The sequence below is a fragment of the Ovis canadensis genome, chromosome 21, assembly GCF_042477335.2.
Source record: "Ovis canadensis isolate MfBH-ARS-UI-01 breed Bighorn chromosome 21, ARS-UI_OviCan_v2, whole genome shotgun sequence".
NCBI lineage: Eukaryota > Metazoa > Chordata > Mammalia > Artiodactyla > Bovidae > Ovis > Ovis canadensis.
In genome coordinates, this window is record NC_091265.1 from 51,905,429 (window position 1) to 51,920,363 (window position 14,935).

At 42.3% G+C, this 14,935-nt stretch overlaps 1 protein-coding gene across 3 annotated transcripts in view; it reads right to left on the minus strand.

Moving 5' to 3' along the window:
* Nucleotides 1–14,678, minus strand: part of PRDM10 (PR/SET domain 10) — a 95,066-nt gene extending 80,388 nt beyond the window's left edge. For all 3 annotated transcript variants that reach the window (XM_069566621.1, XM_069566620.1, XM_069566622.1), the window contains exon 1: nt 14,564–14,678. The gene's annotated coding sequence lies outside the window, so the exon portion shown is untranslated. The remainder of the gene's footprint in view (nt 1–14,563) is intronic.
* Between the last annotated feature and the right edge of the window lie 257 nt (nt 14,679–14,935).

The window sequence follows — 14,935 nt, forward strand, 5'->3', positions numbered from 1 at the left end:
GTATTCCCATCTCTTGAAGAATTTTCCACGGTTTGTCATGATCCACACAGTCAAAGGCTTTGGCATAGTCAATAAAGCAGAAATAGATGGTTAACTCTTGCTTTTTCGATGATCCAACAGATGTTGGCAATTTGATCTCTGGTTCCTCAGCCTTTTCTAAATCCAGCTTGAACATCTGGAAGTTCTTGGTTCACATACTTTTTGAAGCTTGGCTTGGAGAATTTTGAGCATTTACTAGCATGTGAGATGAGTCCATTTGTATGGTAGTTTGAGCATTCTTTGGCATTGCCTTTCTTTGGGACTGGAATGAAAACTGATCTTTTCCAGTTCTGTGGCCACTGTTGAGTTTTCCAAATTTGCTGGCATATTGAGTGCAGCACTTTCACAGCATCATCTTTTAGGATTTGAGATAGCTCAACTGGAATTCCATCACCTCCACTAGCTTTGTTCATTGTGATGTTTCCTAGGCCCACTTGACTTCAGACCGCAGGTAAGTGATCATACCATCATGGTTATCTGGGTCATTAAAATCTTTTTTGTACAGTTCTTCTATGTATTCTTGCCACCTTTTCATAATATCTTCTGCTTCTGTTAGGTCCATACCATTTCTGCCCTTTATTGTACCCATCTTTGCATGAAATGGTCCCTTGGTATCTCATTTTATTGAAGAGATCTCTAGTCTTTCTCATTCTGTTGTTTTCCTCTATTGCTTTGCATTGATCACTGAGGAAGGCTTTATCTCTCCTTGCTATTCTTTGGAACCCTGCATTCAGATAGGTATACCTTTGCTTTTCTCCTTCGCCTTTAGCTTCTCTTCTTTTCTCAGCCATTTGTAAGGCCTCCTCAGACAACCATTTTGCCTTTTTGCATTTCTTTTTCTTGGGGATGGTCTCAATCACTGCCTCCTGTACAATGTCACGAACCTCTGTCCATAATTCTGGTACTCTTTGTCTATCAGATCTAATCCTTTGAATCTATTTGCCACTTCCACTGTATACAATGTAAGGAATTTGACTGTTCTTCAATTTAAGTCTGAATTTGGCAGTAAGGAGTTCATGAGCTGAGTCACAGTCAGCTCCTGGTCTTGGTTTTGCTGACTGTATAGAGCTTCTCCATCTTTGGCTGCAAAGAATATAATCAATCTGATTTTGGTATTAACTATCTGGTGACGTTCATGTGGAGTCATCTCCTGTGCTATAGACAGAGGGTGTTTACTATGACCAGTCCATTCTCTTGGAAAAACTGCTAGCCTTTGCCTTACGTCATTTTGTACTCCAAGGCCAAGCCTGCCTGTTACTCCAGGTATCTCTTGACTTCCTACTTTTGCATTCCAGTCCCTTATGATGAAAAGGACATGTTTTTTTGGTGTTGGTTCTAGAAGGTCTTATAGGTCATCACAGAATGGTTCAACTTCAGCTTTTCCAGCATTACTGGTTGGGCCATAGACTTGGATTACAGTGATATTGAATGGTTTGCCTTGGAAATGAACAGAGATCATTCTGTCATTTTTGAGACTGCATCCAAGCACTGCATTTCAGACTCTTTTGTTGACTATGAGGGCTACTCCAATTCTTCTAAGGGATTCTTGCCCACATTAGTAGATATAATGGTCATCTGAAATAAATTCACTCATTCCGTTACATTTTAGTTCACTGATTTCTAAATGTCAGTGGTCACTCTTGCCATGCCTGTTTGACCACTTCCAATTTACCTTGATTCATAGACCTAACATTCCCGGTTCCTATGCAATATTGTTCTTTACAGCATCGGACTTTACTTCCATCATCAGTCACATCTACTCCTGGACAGTGTTCGCTTTGGCTCCACCTCTTCATTCTTTCTGGAGTTATTTCTCCACTCTTCTCCAGTAGCATATTGGGCACCTACTGACCTGGGGAGTTCCTGTTTCAGGATCCTATCATTTTGCCTTTTTGTGCTGTTAATGGGGTTCTCAAGCCAGGAATACTGAAGTGGTTTGCCATTCCCTTCTCCAGTGGACACTTAGGAAACACTGGCAAATGTTCTTGGCTGTGGTTGTTCTTGTTACTGATTGTTGTTCAGTCATTAAGTCGTCTGTGACTCTTTGCAGCCCCATGGACTGCAGCATGCCAGGCTTTCCTGTCCTTCACTATTTCCCAGAGTTTGCTCAAACCCACGTCCACTGTATCAGTGATGCCATCCAACCATCTCATCCTCTGTCACTCCCTTCACCTCCTACCCTCAGGGTCTTTTCCCATTACTGATACTAATTATTAATACACCTTAACAATTCAAGTTGACTCCTAAGGTTAAGAGGAAAGAGCACCCCTGGTTTTCACCTGCTATTGTGTAAGCAGAACATTCTCGAAATTCAATTCATACACTCATAAACTCTCCACTAACAGTACAGGTTTTCCCAGCCTAGAAAATACACAGCATATTGCAGCTTCAGAATTCTAGTTGAACATAGCTTGTGCTTAGTCTCTCAGTCATGTTCAACTCTTTGCAACCCCATGGACTGTAGCTTGCCAGACTCCTCTGTCCATGGGGATTCTCCAGGCAAAAATACTGGAGTGGGTTGCCAAGCTCTCCTTCAGGGGATCTTCCCAACCCAGGGATTAAACCCAGGTCTCCCTCATTGCAGGCAGATTCTTTACCATCTGAGCCATCAAGGAAGCCCACGAATACTGGAGTGGGTGGCCTGTCCCTTCTCCAGGGAATCTTCCCAACCCAGGCATTGAACCTGGGTCTCCTGCACTGCAGGCAGATTCTTTACCAGTTGAGCTACCAGGGAAGCCCGCTGAACATAGTTTATGTACCCTCAACTTCAGCAAAATATTCATCTATATCCTTATCTATATTCATCTATATTCATCTATATCTATATCCACTGGCAACATCTTTTATGATAACTAACTACACAAAGTTGCCTTTGTTAATGATCTTCTAGCTTCTATTATGCTCATTTTGGCAGTGTACTTTAATCTTCTCAATTTCATTCAAAATTCTGAAACAGAAACAGCTAATAGCAAGTGTTGGTGAGTAAGCAGGAAAACTGGAACCCTCATACACCGCTGGGGAGAATGTAAAATGCTGCAATCACTGGAAAATAGTCTGGCGATTTCTTAAGGCTAAACATAGTTACCAAATGACCCAGAGCTTTGCCACCAAGGTATAAAAAAAAAACCCAAGGGAAATAAAAACACAGGTCCACAGAAAAACTTGTACATGAACATTCTTAGCAGCATTATTCATGATAGCTATAATGTGGAAACAACCTGAACAGAATAAAATACGGTCTATCCATATAATGGAATACTACTCAGCAAAAGGAGAGAAATACTGACACATGCTATGATAAGAATGAACCTTTAAAACTTTGCTAAGTGGAAGAAGCTGGTCACAAAGGACCACACATTGAACTCATATGAAATATGCAGAAAAGACAAATCAATAGAGATAGAAAATGGATAAGCGGTTCCCAGGGATTGGGGTGTAATGAGGAGTTAGGGGGTAATGGCTAAGAGATGTAGAGTTTCTTCTGAAATTGTGAAAATATTTTAAAATTGATGGTGTTGACAGTTGTATAACTGTAAATACACTAAAGCCACGGAACTGTATGCTCTAACTGAGTGAACTGTATGTTATGTGAATTGTACCTCAAGCTGTTTTTCTTTTTAATAAAGAATAAATTTTTTATTTTACAGCAGAAAATAAGAAAGGATAGGAATTAAGCTGGCACATCAATTAACAGAATGAACAACAGAATATGTTCAAGGTTTTTTTAGAAAGTAAAAAGATGGGCATGTAAATCAATGCTAACCTTCAAGGAAGCCATTTGGTAATAGACATCAAGAATCTTTATATATAGGGAGACAGAGACATAGAGAAAGAAAATATTTGCTTCTAGAGTAAATATAAGGGCATTTCTGACGAACACAGCTTGAGAAAGTGTCAAAGGCAACAGAAATTGAGGCTATGCTCAGGGACTGGTATGTGTACAAGAGAGAAAACCCTCAAACACAGTTAAGGAAGGGCTCTAAGACTTCAAGGTGAAAAATTACAATTCCCAACATCCGTGAACTCGTTTTATCAGATTCACCTAAGGACCTAGGCAAAAAGACACATTCCAGAGTCTCACTCTTGAAATTCCAGATTCTCTCCACTGCAAAAGTAAAGGGGAAGAGTAGGAGTCTTTGTTTATGAACCTCTCCAGAGGATGCTGAAGTCAGCTAGGCGTGGCCAACAGGACATATTTTATCGTGGTAATAACACTCTTTTGGAGAATCATTCTAGAAGCAATATGAAGGACTGATTATACTGAAGCCAGGAACTGCCTTTCGGAAGCACTGGGCAAAGACTGGGCTTTCCTGGTGGCTCAGATGGTAAAGAATTCACCTGCAATGAGGGAAACCTGAGTTTAATCCCTGGGTCGGGAAGATCCCCTGGAGAAGAGAATGGCAACCCAGTCCAGTATTCTTTCCTGGAGAATCTCATGGACAGAGGAGCATGGCGGGCTACAGTCCATGAGGTTGCGAAGAATTGGACATAACTGAGCAACTAAGCACAGGCAATGATTAGAGCACTTAACTCGTATTCCAACTCCATGATATTAATAACTATTCATGGCTGATGCACACTGAAGATTACTTGTAAATTCCAGTAATATGAAATGTCCAGAATAGGCAACTCTATAGAGTTAGAAATATCCCCTGGAGATGGGGTTGTCAGGTGAACAGGAGTGACTGCCGATGGATATAGAGCTTCTTTCTGCAGTGCTGAAAATGTTTTCAATTTAAATTGTGTTGATGGCTGCAAACCTTTGCATATATGCTAAGAAATTAACTATAATGGGTATATTTTATGGCATATGAATTACATCTACTAAATCTGTTAAATAATTTAATTTAAAATTTTTAAATTGTTTTAAATTTGTAATTTTTAATCTTTAAAAATTAAATAATTGCATCAATTTCCCCAAAAATAATAATGATTATTATTATTCATGGGAATTTCTTGGCAATCTAGTGGCAGGACTCTGAACTTTCACCGTCAAGGGCAGTTGGTTCAGTATCCCTGGTCAGGGAACTAAGATGCAGAAAGCTGTGCACTGTGGCCAAAAAGAAAGAAAAACAGACCATTAGTGCCCAAAGTCACCTTTTAAAAAGAGACATCTTTTATTAACAAACAAAAACTTAGCAAGAATCTTTATACCCTTCTTCAAAATACGCATCTTACCAGCTTCTCTAATACATTTGTGGTATGAATGTCTTAGAATTCTGAAAAGGCTGGTGGTGGTTACTTCAGGTGGTCTTCCTTGCCAGATTACTCTCATGCTCACTTGATTTTCCAGCTTCCCTCAGCCACGTGATAACAAGCAAATTCATTCCATGCACTTACCAGGAATATTTGAAACAACCTTTGTATGCAAATATTTGAAACAAGCTTTGTATGTATGTTCCTATGAGGAACATCTGAAGACTGAGCGATTGATACGAATGACTCATCAAATAATACGCAGCATCCACGTTTTCTGACTGTGGATAACATAGCTCTGAGCACAATCCCTCCAGCCCGCTTTCTCAACAGAAGCATCTGTTCTCAAGAGAACTGGCAAGAGTACAAGTACAGCCTGTGGCCCGGGCACACCTATAGACAGAAAGCTATCTGGCCCATATATCGCAAGGTCCTCACTGAAACAACAATCGCAGTAACTAAATAGGAGACTTGCAGGCAGGTCTTCTGGGGCCCTTGAAGCCGCTCTTAACAGAGGGCTCCAGGTGGTAACTGACTCGATGATCACAAATCCAGGTTAGGGTAAAATATTAGGTAATGTTAACAGGCGTAATCTCAAGTACTAAGCTGTTCCCTCAATAAATTCAAGTGCTTTAAAATGTTTTAACTAGGAAAAAAAAGTATATAAATTGCATAGAGGAAATCATTCCAGGGCACAGGTTTCATAATTTAACATGATGTGTATAACACAAGAGAAGACAGTGTGACTACCCATTCACTCTGCATGAAACGCTCTACTCCTGAAATAAGCACGGCCTTTTATTCCAACAGACTGGACCATGGCCCTGTCCCAGGGCTAAGAAGCCAGATGACATTGGCTCCAAATAATTCCCTCTGTATCCAGTTCAGTCCCCCTGCGAACACGTAATATGGGTCTCACCTACTGTTCATGTTCAAATTCTCATTCCTCAGCCTTGCTCCCTTGTTCATAAAGTTAAATATGAAACAGGAATGGTCAAAAATAAGCATATGATTAACAAAATAGTATGCCCAGACAGATGACACGATGAGGCAGTTATTGCCTTCACAAAAACTCTGTAATTAATATGCTGTTCTAATTTCAACTTCCTCCATCCTAATAAAGCTATTATAGGAAGCCAGTGGGACTTCGCTGATTCAGTTGGTAAAGAATCCATGTGCAATACAGGAGACCCCAGTTTGATTCCTGGGTTGGGAAGATCCGATGCAGAAGGGATAGGTTACCCACTCCAGTATTCTTGGCCTTCCCTCGTGGCTCAGACAGTAAAGAATCTGCCTGCAATGCAAGAGACCTGGGTTTGATCTCTGGGTTGGGAAGGTCCCCTGGAGAAGGGAAAGGCTACCCACTCCAGTATTCTGGCCTGGAGAATCCCATGGGTATATAGCCCATGGGGTCGCAAAGAGTTGGACACGACCGAGTGACTTTCACTTCACTTCACTTCACTTCACTTCACTTCATAGGAAGCCAGCATTCACCACTGGCCTGGTATTCAGAGATAGCTTGTACAAGTCAGGACATTTCTTAAAGTGTTTTTTCAGTACAAAGTGGTGGGAAAATACTGGATGTGAGGCAAGTTCTTTATCTTGATCTTAACAACTGGGACCCACAGACAGATTCAATTGAGCAAATTAATCAACAGCCAGGGATAAGCAACTACAAAGCTATAGTGAAGGGTACTCACTATAAAAAATTCAAATAATAATTTTTAAACAGAAAAAAATTTATTAAAGGCCTATTCTGTGCCAGCATTGTTTTAGGAAATGAAGACCAGACTGGATATTATTGCTTCCCTAGTGGCTCCAGTGTTCTTGCCTGGAGAATCCCAGGGACGGGGGAGCCTGGTGGGCTGCCGTCTATGGGGTCGCACAGTTGGACACGACTGAAGTGACTTAGCAGCAGCAGCAGTGGCTCAGACGGTAAAGAACCTGCCTGCAATGCAAGAGACCCAGGTTCAATCCCTAGGTTGGGAAGATCTCCTGGAGAAGGGAATGGCTACTCACTCTAGTATTCCTGCCTAGAGAATTTCATGGACAGAGGAGCCTGGTGGGCTACAGTCCATGGGGTTGCAAAGAGTCAGACACAACTGTTTTAGGAAATGAAGACCAGACTGGATATTATTAAAAGATCCAGCAGAGAAGGAAAAAATATAAGTAACATTTATTTACCATTGTGCCAAAATACAGCTAACCTGTTTAGAGAACACAGCAGCCCTCAAATATTAATTCAGTCAACTCACATCAGGAAAATTACCCCAAATAGTCTGGGTTCTCTGACGTATACGAATTTCTCTAATAGTTGAATAGCTGGGTTTTGATGTCTGCATGTTTTTGACTTTCCAGGCAATGCCAAAAGGTTTTCCTAAGTGGTCATACCAGTTTCTATTTCTACCAGCCAGGTGTGACTGTTCTATTGCCCAATAGCTTCGGGACTTAGTATTGCCAACTTCCAGTTAGGTAGATGGTTGCCAACTTTAGGTTCACAGTGACATAGCACTCTGGCTATAATTTGCATTTCCTTGATTATTTTTCTTGATTATATTTTCCTTGATTATATTCCTTGTTCAGTTGAGCACCTTCTCATATGTTTATTAGACATCTGGATTTCTTTTCAGAAGTGCCTGCTCAAGACTTACCCTTATTCTGTTAGTGCAGGTAACATCTTAAAAAAAAAAAAAAAAACCCTCTTTAGACTGAGGTCATGAATTTAATTCTCAGTGTCAACTTCTAAAAGTTGTGTTGTTTGGCCTTTTATCTGCCATGCCTCCTGGGTCATAAATCAAATGTTTGACTGTGTGAGAGACTGTTTCTGGACTCCTTGGGGTGTCCAGTCGCTCTACCCTGGTGCCAGGATCACACTGTCTTAATTATTTAACTCTTCTTGATCTCTGGAATGCAAGTTTTTCCAACTTCTTTTTCTTTTTCGAGGGTATCTTGCTTTATTCCAGGTCTTGGCAAAAAATTTATTAGCTTGTTTAGTTTTTGCTTTTCAGTTTGCTAGGATTACATTAAATCCATAAGTCAGTTTCCAAAAAATTGATTCTTTACAATATTAAATCTTCTAGTCCTCAAACCAGTCTCTCCATTTATTTAGAGTTTACTTAGTCACTAAGTAAAGTTTTGGATTTTTTTATGTAGCAGTTGTGTAAAGATTTTGTTAGAATTAAAATATGCCTCCTATAGTTTATAACTGTTGAAAAACCACAAACCTGAAAAAGAGATGATTTTTTAAATGATGTATAAAAAGATACAATTGTTCAATGAGATTTCTAAGGTTTGGGAAAACTATGTATATATATAAGGATCAACTTCCTTAAATTGTTTTTTTTTTCATATTTTTTGTTTTTTATTTTGTATTTTTTCTTTTGTTTTTTAAATTCTTTTCAACTTTCTTAACATTTTTAAATGAAACAAAGTTAATCAAAGTACAATTACTGCTCCATAATTTAGTTTTAATTCTAGAACTATTGCTTTGTGGTTATTTCACACCTTACTTCAATGGGTTAAACATACTTGAGAAAACTTCAGTGTTACATAAACAAGTGTCCTAAATGGCGATTGGCCGCTAGTGCTTGTTTATCAAGTTATGAAGCACTTGAAATCCAGAAAACTTTCAATTCACCAACTTCAAGAGAAAAAGGATGAAAGAGAAGATGAATAAATGATGAGTAAGAGGCTGAATCTTATACATACCACTGCCTGGGACTGAGAACCTAGACACCTTGCTCCCACCACTCTCATATCATTCGCAAAACTCATGTCTCCTTTTTTTTCACTTGTAAACCCCTGTTGTCACTACTGCACAGTAAGAATTAAACGTAAACAGATGCCTCAGAAAGGACACTTGAAAAGTCAGTCAAACACAAAGCAATAATTAGTCAAAGGATTATAGCTATTCCCCTATCAGAAAAACATTATAACAAGTTTGCCTATAATGATGGCTTGTGGCGAGACTGAAAATAACCCCCAAGAAAATAACCTCCAAGCAAAACCTTCAAGCAACGCCAACAAAATGGAGAGACGTGCATACAAAAGTAAGAATTGTGAAGGAGAGGGAGGAAAATTCCAGTTCTCACTTTAATGTCTTATGTTAACTGCATTCACTCCTTTATTCCCACAGAGACTAAACACAAGTAAAAGACACTTTTGAACTGCATTCTATATGCTGCTGCTGCTAAGTCACTTCAGTCGTGTCCGACTCTCTGCAACCCCACAGACGGCAGCCCACCGGGCTCCCCCGTCCCTGGGATTCTCCAGGCAAGAACACTGGAGTGGGTTGCCATTTCCTTCTCCAATGCATGAAAGTGAAAAGTGAAAGTGAAGTTGCTCAGTCATGTCTGACTCCTAGCGACCCCATGGACTGCAGCCTACCAGGCTCCTCCTTCCATGGGATTCTCCAGGCAAGAGTACTGGAGTGGGTTGCCATTGCCTTCTCTGCATTCTATATGAGGGGGCTAAAAAAATATTCAAAGCTTCTAGGAATGTACAACACATTTAGGAAGCAAGAAATAAGCACAAATAGTTGCTCCACGATATTGTGTGTGCTCAGTCGTGTCTCTCTGTGACGCCATGAACTGTAGCCCACCAGGCTCCTCTGTTCATAGGATTTCCTAGGCAAGAATACTGGAGCGCATTGCCATTTTTTTCTCCAGGGGATTGTCCCGACCCAGGGAATCAAACTCGAGTCTCCTGCATCTCTGCATTGGCAGGCAGATTCTTTACCACTGTGCCACCTGGGAAGTCTGATACTACTACACCCCATTAATAATTAAGAAACTAGTTTAATAATTTCATAAAGAAACTAAGGCTTACAGAATTTAACTAATGGGCCGAAGATCACACCCAGTCAATTGAGCTGAGCTCTGAATATAGGTTCCTTTGCCCCACAGGGCCTATGCTGTTAAATTGGTCACTGCATCAAACCCTCACACAGGGTAGTAAAATCAAATAAAAATATGATTTTTTTTTAAAGTATAGTGTCTCATCTACCTTTTTTTTTTTTTGCCAGGCCACTTGGCCTGCAGGATCCTCCTTTCCTGACCAAGGATGGAACCCACGCCCCTTGCAATGGAAGAGCAGAGCTTTAACCACTGGACTGCCAGGGAAGTCCCAAAAGAATACCATTCTTTCAACTGTGTTAAAAGGATAGCTGTCCCACGAGCTGGTCCAAAGTGTTCCACACTTAAAAGCAAACTATTGTAGCCTTTTCTTTAATCACAGGAGAAAAAAATAAATCGTGAGCTTGACTTTCCCAATTTCAAGTTTCTCTCAGAAATATTTCTTAAATCTTTGAAAAATAGTCCGTTATAAAAATCAATGAGTAAGCAGCAGGCCAAGCTGGGGAAAATTCAGCTGATTATGCTTAGCTCAACGTTTTCTTTAATGGATTATGTGCTTAACAGATGTCATTTCATTATTTTAAGTTCAATGATTAATTGAATATATTAATTCAGTAACAGTTAACTCATTTACCTGGAAGTGGTTTTAAGATTAAGGTATTCTTCAGAAGAATAGTGCTTCTGTGAGAGCTATCATAAAAGCACTAAAAGAAATCAGATACAGCTACCATAAGCAGTATCTTTTGGCTGAAATTATAGAAACAAAGAGATAATACATTGTATGATAATTTACTGCCACCTGGGAGCACCCAGCCCCATGGGACTAAGCCTAAAGTGGCTGTTGTTATCAGGCAAAGCCACACATGCAAGCCATAAACATAATTTTAAATCTTACAGTGGCCACATTTGTTTAAAGTACAAACAGGCCAAATTAATTGCAATAATGTATTTTATTTATTAACATGGGATTGACAACATATTATCATTTCGACATGCAATCAGTATTTTAGAAACTGAAATATTTCATTTTTTTACACTAAATCTCAAAATCTGGCCTATAAGTCACACACACGGCACTAGCCACCGGACCAGACAGCACAGGTCTGAGAGACAGGAAGAGACTGTGGCTGCAATCAGAGCCAGAGTGCAGCCTGTGAGCAGAAAAGTGGGGATTCGGCTCCAGTGCTCCAATGCTGAGATAATTGAGAGGCTGTTGGCAGGTTCACCTTCCAGCAATCTCTGTTTGGAGCTATTAAAGCACTGCACATTATTGTTTTATAATGTGCAATAATGAGTGTTTTATAATTTTATAATGTGTTTTCACCACATTTTTAACTGGTCTTGCTATGACTGTAACTTGGGAGGATCTACACAGTCTCTCTCCTCCCCCTCCATTTCTTCAACCCCAATTCTTTCGAATATTTCAAAGTTATCCAAAAAGAACCTACTTGCAGCTGCTGTCCATAACCTGAACATTTAAAATCTACTCAGGTCTGGGCAAGGGGAAGCCTGAAGCCACCAAAGGACTTTGGAAAGGGAGTGGGAAGAATGTTTCAGTAATGTATCAAGTGTCACAGAAAGGGCAAATAAACTGCTTTGCGGTTGCAGATAAAACCGGAAAGGCTACAGCTCAGGATGCCCTACGTTAAGTCCTGAACTAGGCTTACAACTTGGAGAATAAAAACGAGGCAGACCAGACACCCCTTAAGCAGTAATTCATGTAAACAGCATAAGGCCACAGAGGGAGAGGAAGAGGTCGAGAATGACCAACATAATAAAGTCAGAAAAGCTCCCCTCTCATCTTCCTGTCCCTACCCAATCCCCAGAACTCCAGTAGGACCATTCTACAAAGAGGTGGCCATAGCACTTCCTTAACTCACAACTCTTTTTAGCCACCAGACCAATACTGCTAATCTACTACAGCACCTATGACAAATTTAAACACTAACCAATAAATTCTGCTTGTGAAAATCATACAAACGGCTGGACAGGGTGGGTCTGCCACTCTCCGGGACTGAAGTCGGTAGGGAAAGACTGTATTTTGCTGGGCATAGGTCAAAGTACATCAGTATCCTATTTTAGAACAAACTTTGGCTAAACAAATCCAACATTGGAATGACAGGGTGTTTATCATTTGTACCAAACGAAATTATGCAGTTACCATGTGTTCACCAGCTTAACATGTAAGCTTACTAAGGAAACCAAAATTACAATACAGTATTTCTCAACTCCTGAAACAATTCCACTTATTACTCAGAAACGTATTTCATTAGGTTACCTATGATAAATTTAAACAGCAATCAATAAATTCTACCTGTGAAAAACAGAATGATCCCAATTTCCTCATTCCTTTAGTTCAGAGGATTTCATGATGCCCCCTTCAAATAATGGGGAAAAACTACTGAAAATGGCAAATCATCAGTGAAATCATTAGGTAACTATCTACATTTTTAAAAGAGAAAAATAATAAGTAAACAAACCCCCGAAAAAAACTAGATATGAAAACCACATATCATGATGACAAGTTTGTAAAAACATTTTCTATGCACACACAAAAGATCTGAAGTAACCAAAATACTAGTAGAAACTATCTCCAGTAATTGAACTTAAGGTTATTTTTTACTTTTTATATACTATTTCTCTATTTTCTACAATGATCATGTCTTACTGTTAAAACTAGAAAAAAAAAAATTCACAGATGGAGGTTGAGGCAGTGCCAACCAATTTAGGATTACACTAGATTGCTACACTATCCCTTGTACCACTGTAATATCTTAAAAAGTACTGAGGGCCTTGAAGACCTGAGCTTCGCCTTATTTGCAGCCTTATCTAGAATACATACTCGATGGACACATTATCGCGAGGTGGGGCACACTGCAAAACATTAGGAAAAAATGGCTTATTCAGAAAAGCAAACAGCAGTTTACCGCCCTTGCAAAACAAAGAACAGAGCCAAGAATGGGTGCTCAAGAAATAAATATGAGTTACAAAGTGGAAAAAAAAAGTCTTGGTTCAAAATTTTTAAATGTGCATCTACTACGAAACTGTTCACTTTATGTCAATTTCACTTCATGTAAAAACACAGAGGTTACTTTGTAAACATATCAGATTGAATCAAAGCTGCTTTAAGGATAGCTTTGCCCCAGCCCAGCTTTTTTCTTAATTTTGCTTTTTCAATTCTACAGCATCATGTAAGCACGGCTCCTCAACGTGGAAGCTGCTGCAGTGCCGTGGGAGGAGTGTGTGGGAGGGTACCCGGGGCACGCCGCGTATCTTCCTGCCCTCAAAGAGCTTCCAGCAAAAGGTGGAAAAAGAAACGAAGGAGTGGGTCTGACCCACAGGCCGCAAACCGTCACGAGCAATTCTGTTTTTAACGAAGATTGCTTTTGAGTTTCAAGACCGTTTGGAGACGATGAGCCAGGCCAGATTTGAACAGGCGCAGACGGCACATGGCCCGGGTGGGTGGGACGGCTCAGGCGCCGAACCCTCGGGTTCAGACCCATAACTGGCTCATGCTTAGACGTAGGCAGACACTGACTCAAAATGGACCGAAACCCACCAATCCGCCAGGAAAGGCTAGGCAGGCACGCACGCCCGCCCGCGATTCCAGAGCGCTGCATTCGCTCTATTTGGTGGAGGGCCTGACACGAGGCCGCAGGTTCAAAAGTGCTTAAGGAAAGCAGACGGTCAGCTGGAATCACCAACCGGCTCCCCAAAGGCCTCGGGCTCGACCCCGAGCGCACGTGGACCTCGGCCCGCGCCCTGCCCACCGCGGACACCGTCCTCCACGACCGACCCACGCCGGCCACCCCTACGCCGTCCGAGCGGGGCCTCGCCGGGTCCTGGGGACACCAGCGATCCACGGCAGGACGGCGGCGCAGCCTGCCGAGACAAAGCAGGGTGCCCGATCCACGGAGCCCGCCGCCCCCGCGCCTGCCGGCCGAGACGGCCCGCCGCACCCCGAGCGCCCGGCCAACCGCCGCCGCAGGAGCGCGCAGGGCGCCCAACTGCCGTCCCGGCCCAACCAACGCGGGCAGGGGAGGAGAGGTGCGCGCGGCCGGCCGAGCGTGCGAGCCGCTCGGGGGTCGCAGGGGGGAGGCCGCGCGCGGGGAAGGCAGGGCGAAGAGGCGCCGCAGCCATGGCCGATCGCAGCGCCAGGAGGGCTCCGAGAGCAGATCTCGCCCCTTTCCCCTTGGAAGGTGCAGATGGTTTGACCCCCCACCCCGAGTGAGGTGCCTCGTCCCAGCCCCGGCTGGACTGTACCATCGGGCGGTGCCGCCGGGATTTCTCCCCCCACCACCATCAAGTCCCCCCCCACCCGGGTCCGCGGTCGGTTGGCCCCGACCGGGCTCTGAGACGCGGAAAGAGCTTGGCGCCATTTTGGGTGGGACTAAGCAAAGACGAAACACCCTCCCAGTCGATGGGTTACTCTGGACGCTGGCTTATCCGGTTCCCCTAATCCTTTAGGTACTTACACGACGTTGGGTGAGGGGAGCTGGGAGATCAGCGGGTCCCCGATCCTCTCTCCCTAGGGGTGATGGAAATCAAACCCCCCCCGCCACCTCCAGGTGGTTCTTCCCGCCGCAGAGTGGGAGCAGTATAAAAGGCGGGGCCTCATTAGCATAACCTGCCTGGCAACCTGATCTCGGCCTTATGTGATTGGTTGAATTCTGTAAACTCCGTGCCTCGTCTAGAGACGAGTAACGCCGGGGCGAATTGACAGGCCCAGATTTAAGACTCATGACCGAGATCCTGAGACGCTAATTCAGTCGGCGGAGAAGCCAAAAGGAGATTCACACGATGGCCCAATGACGGAAGGCCTCTTTATTTCGTGTTCTGCTGTTCGT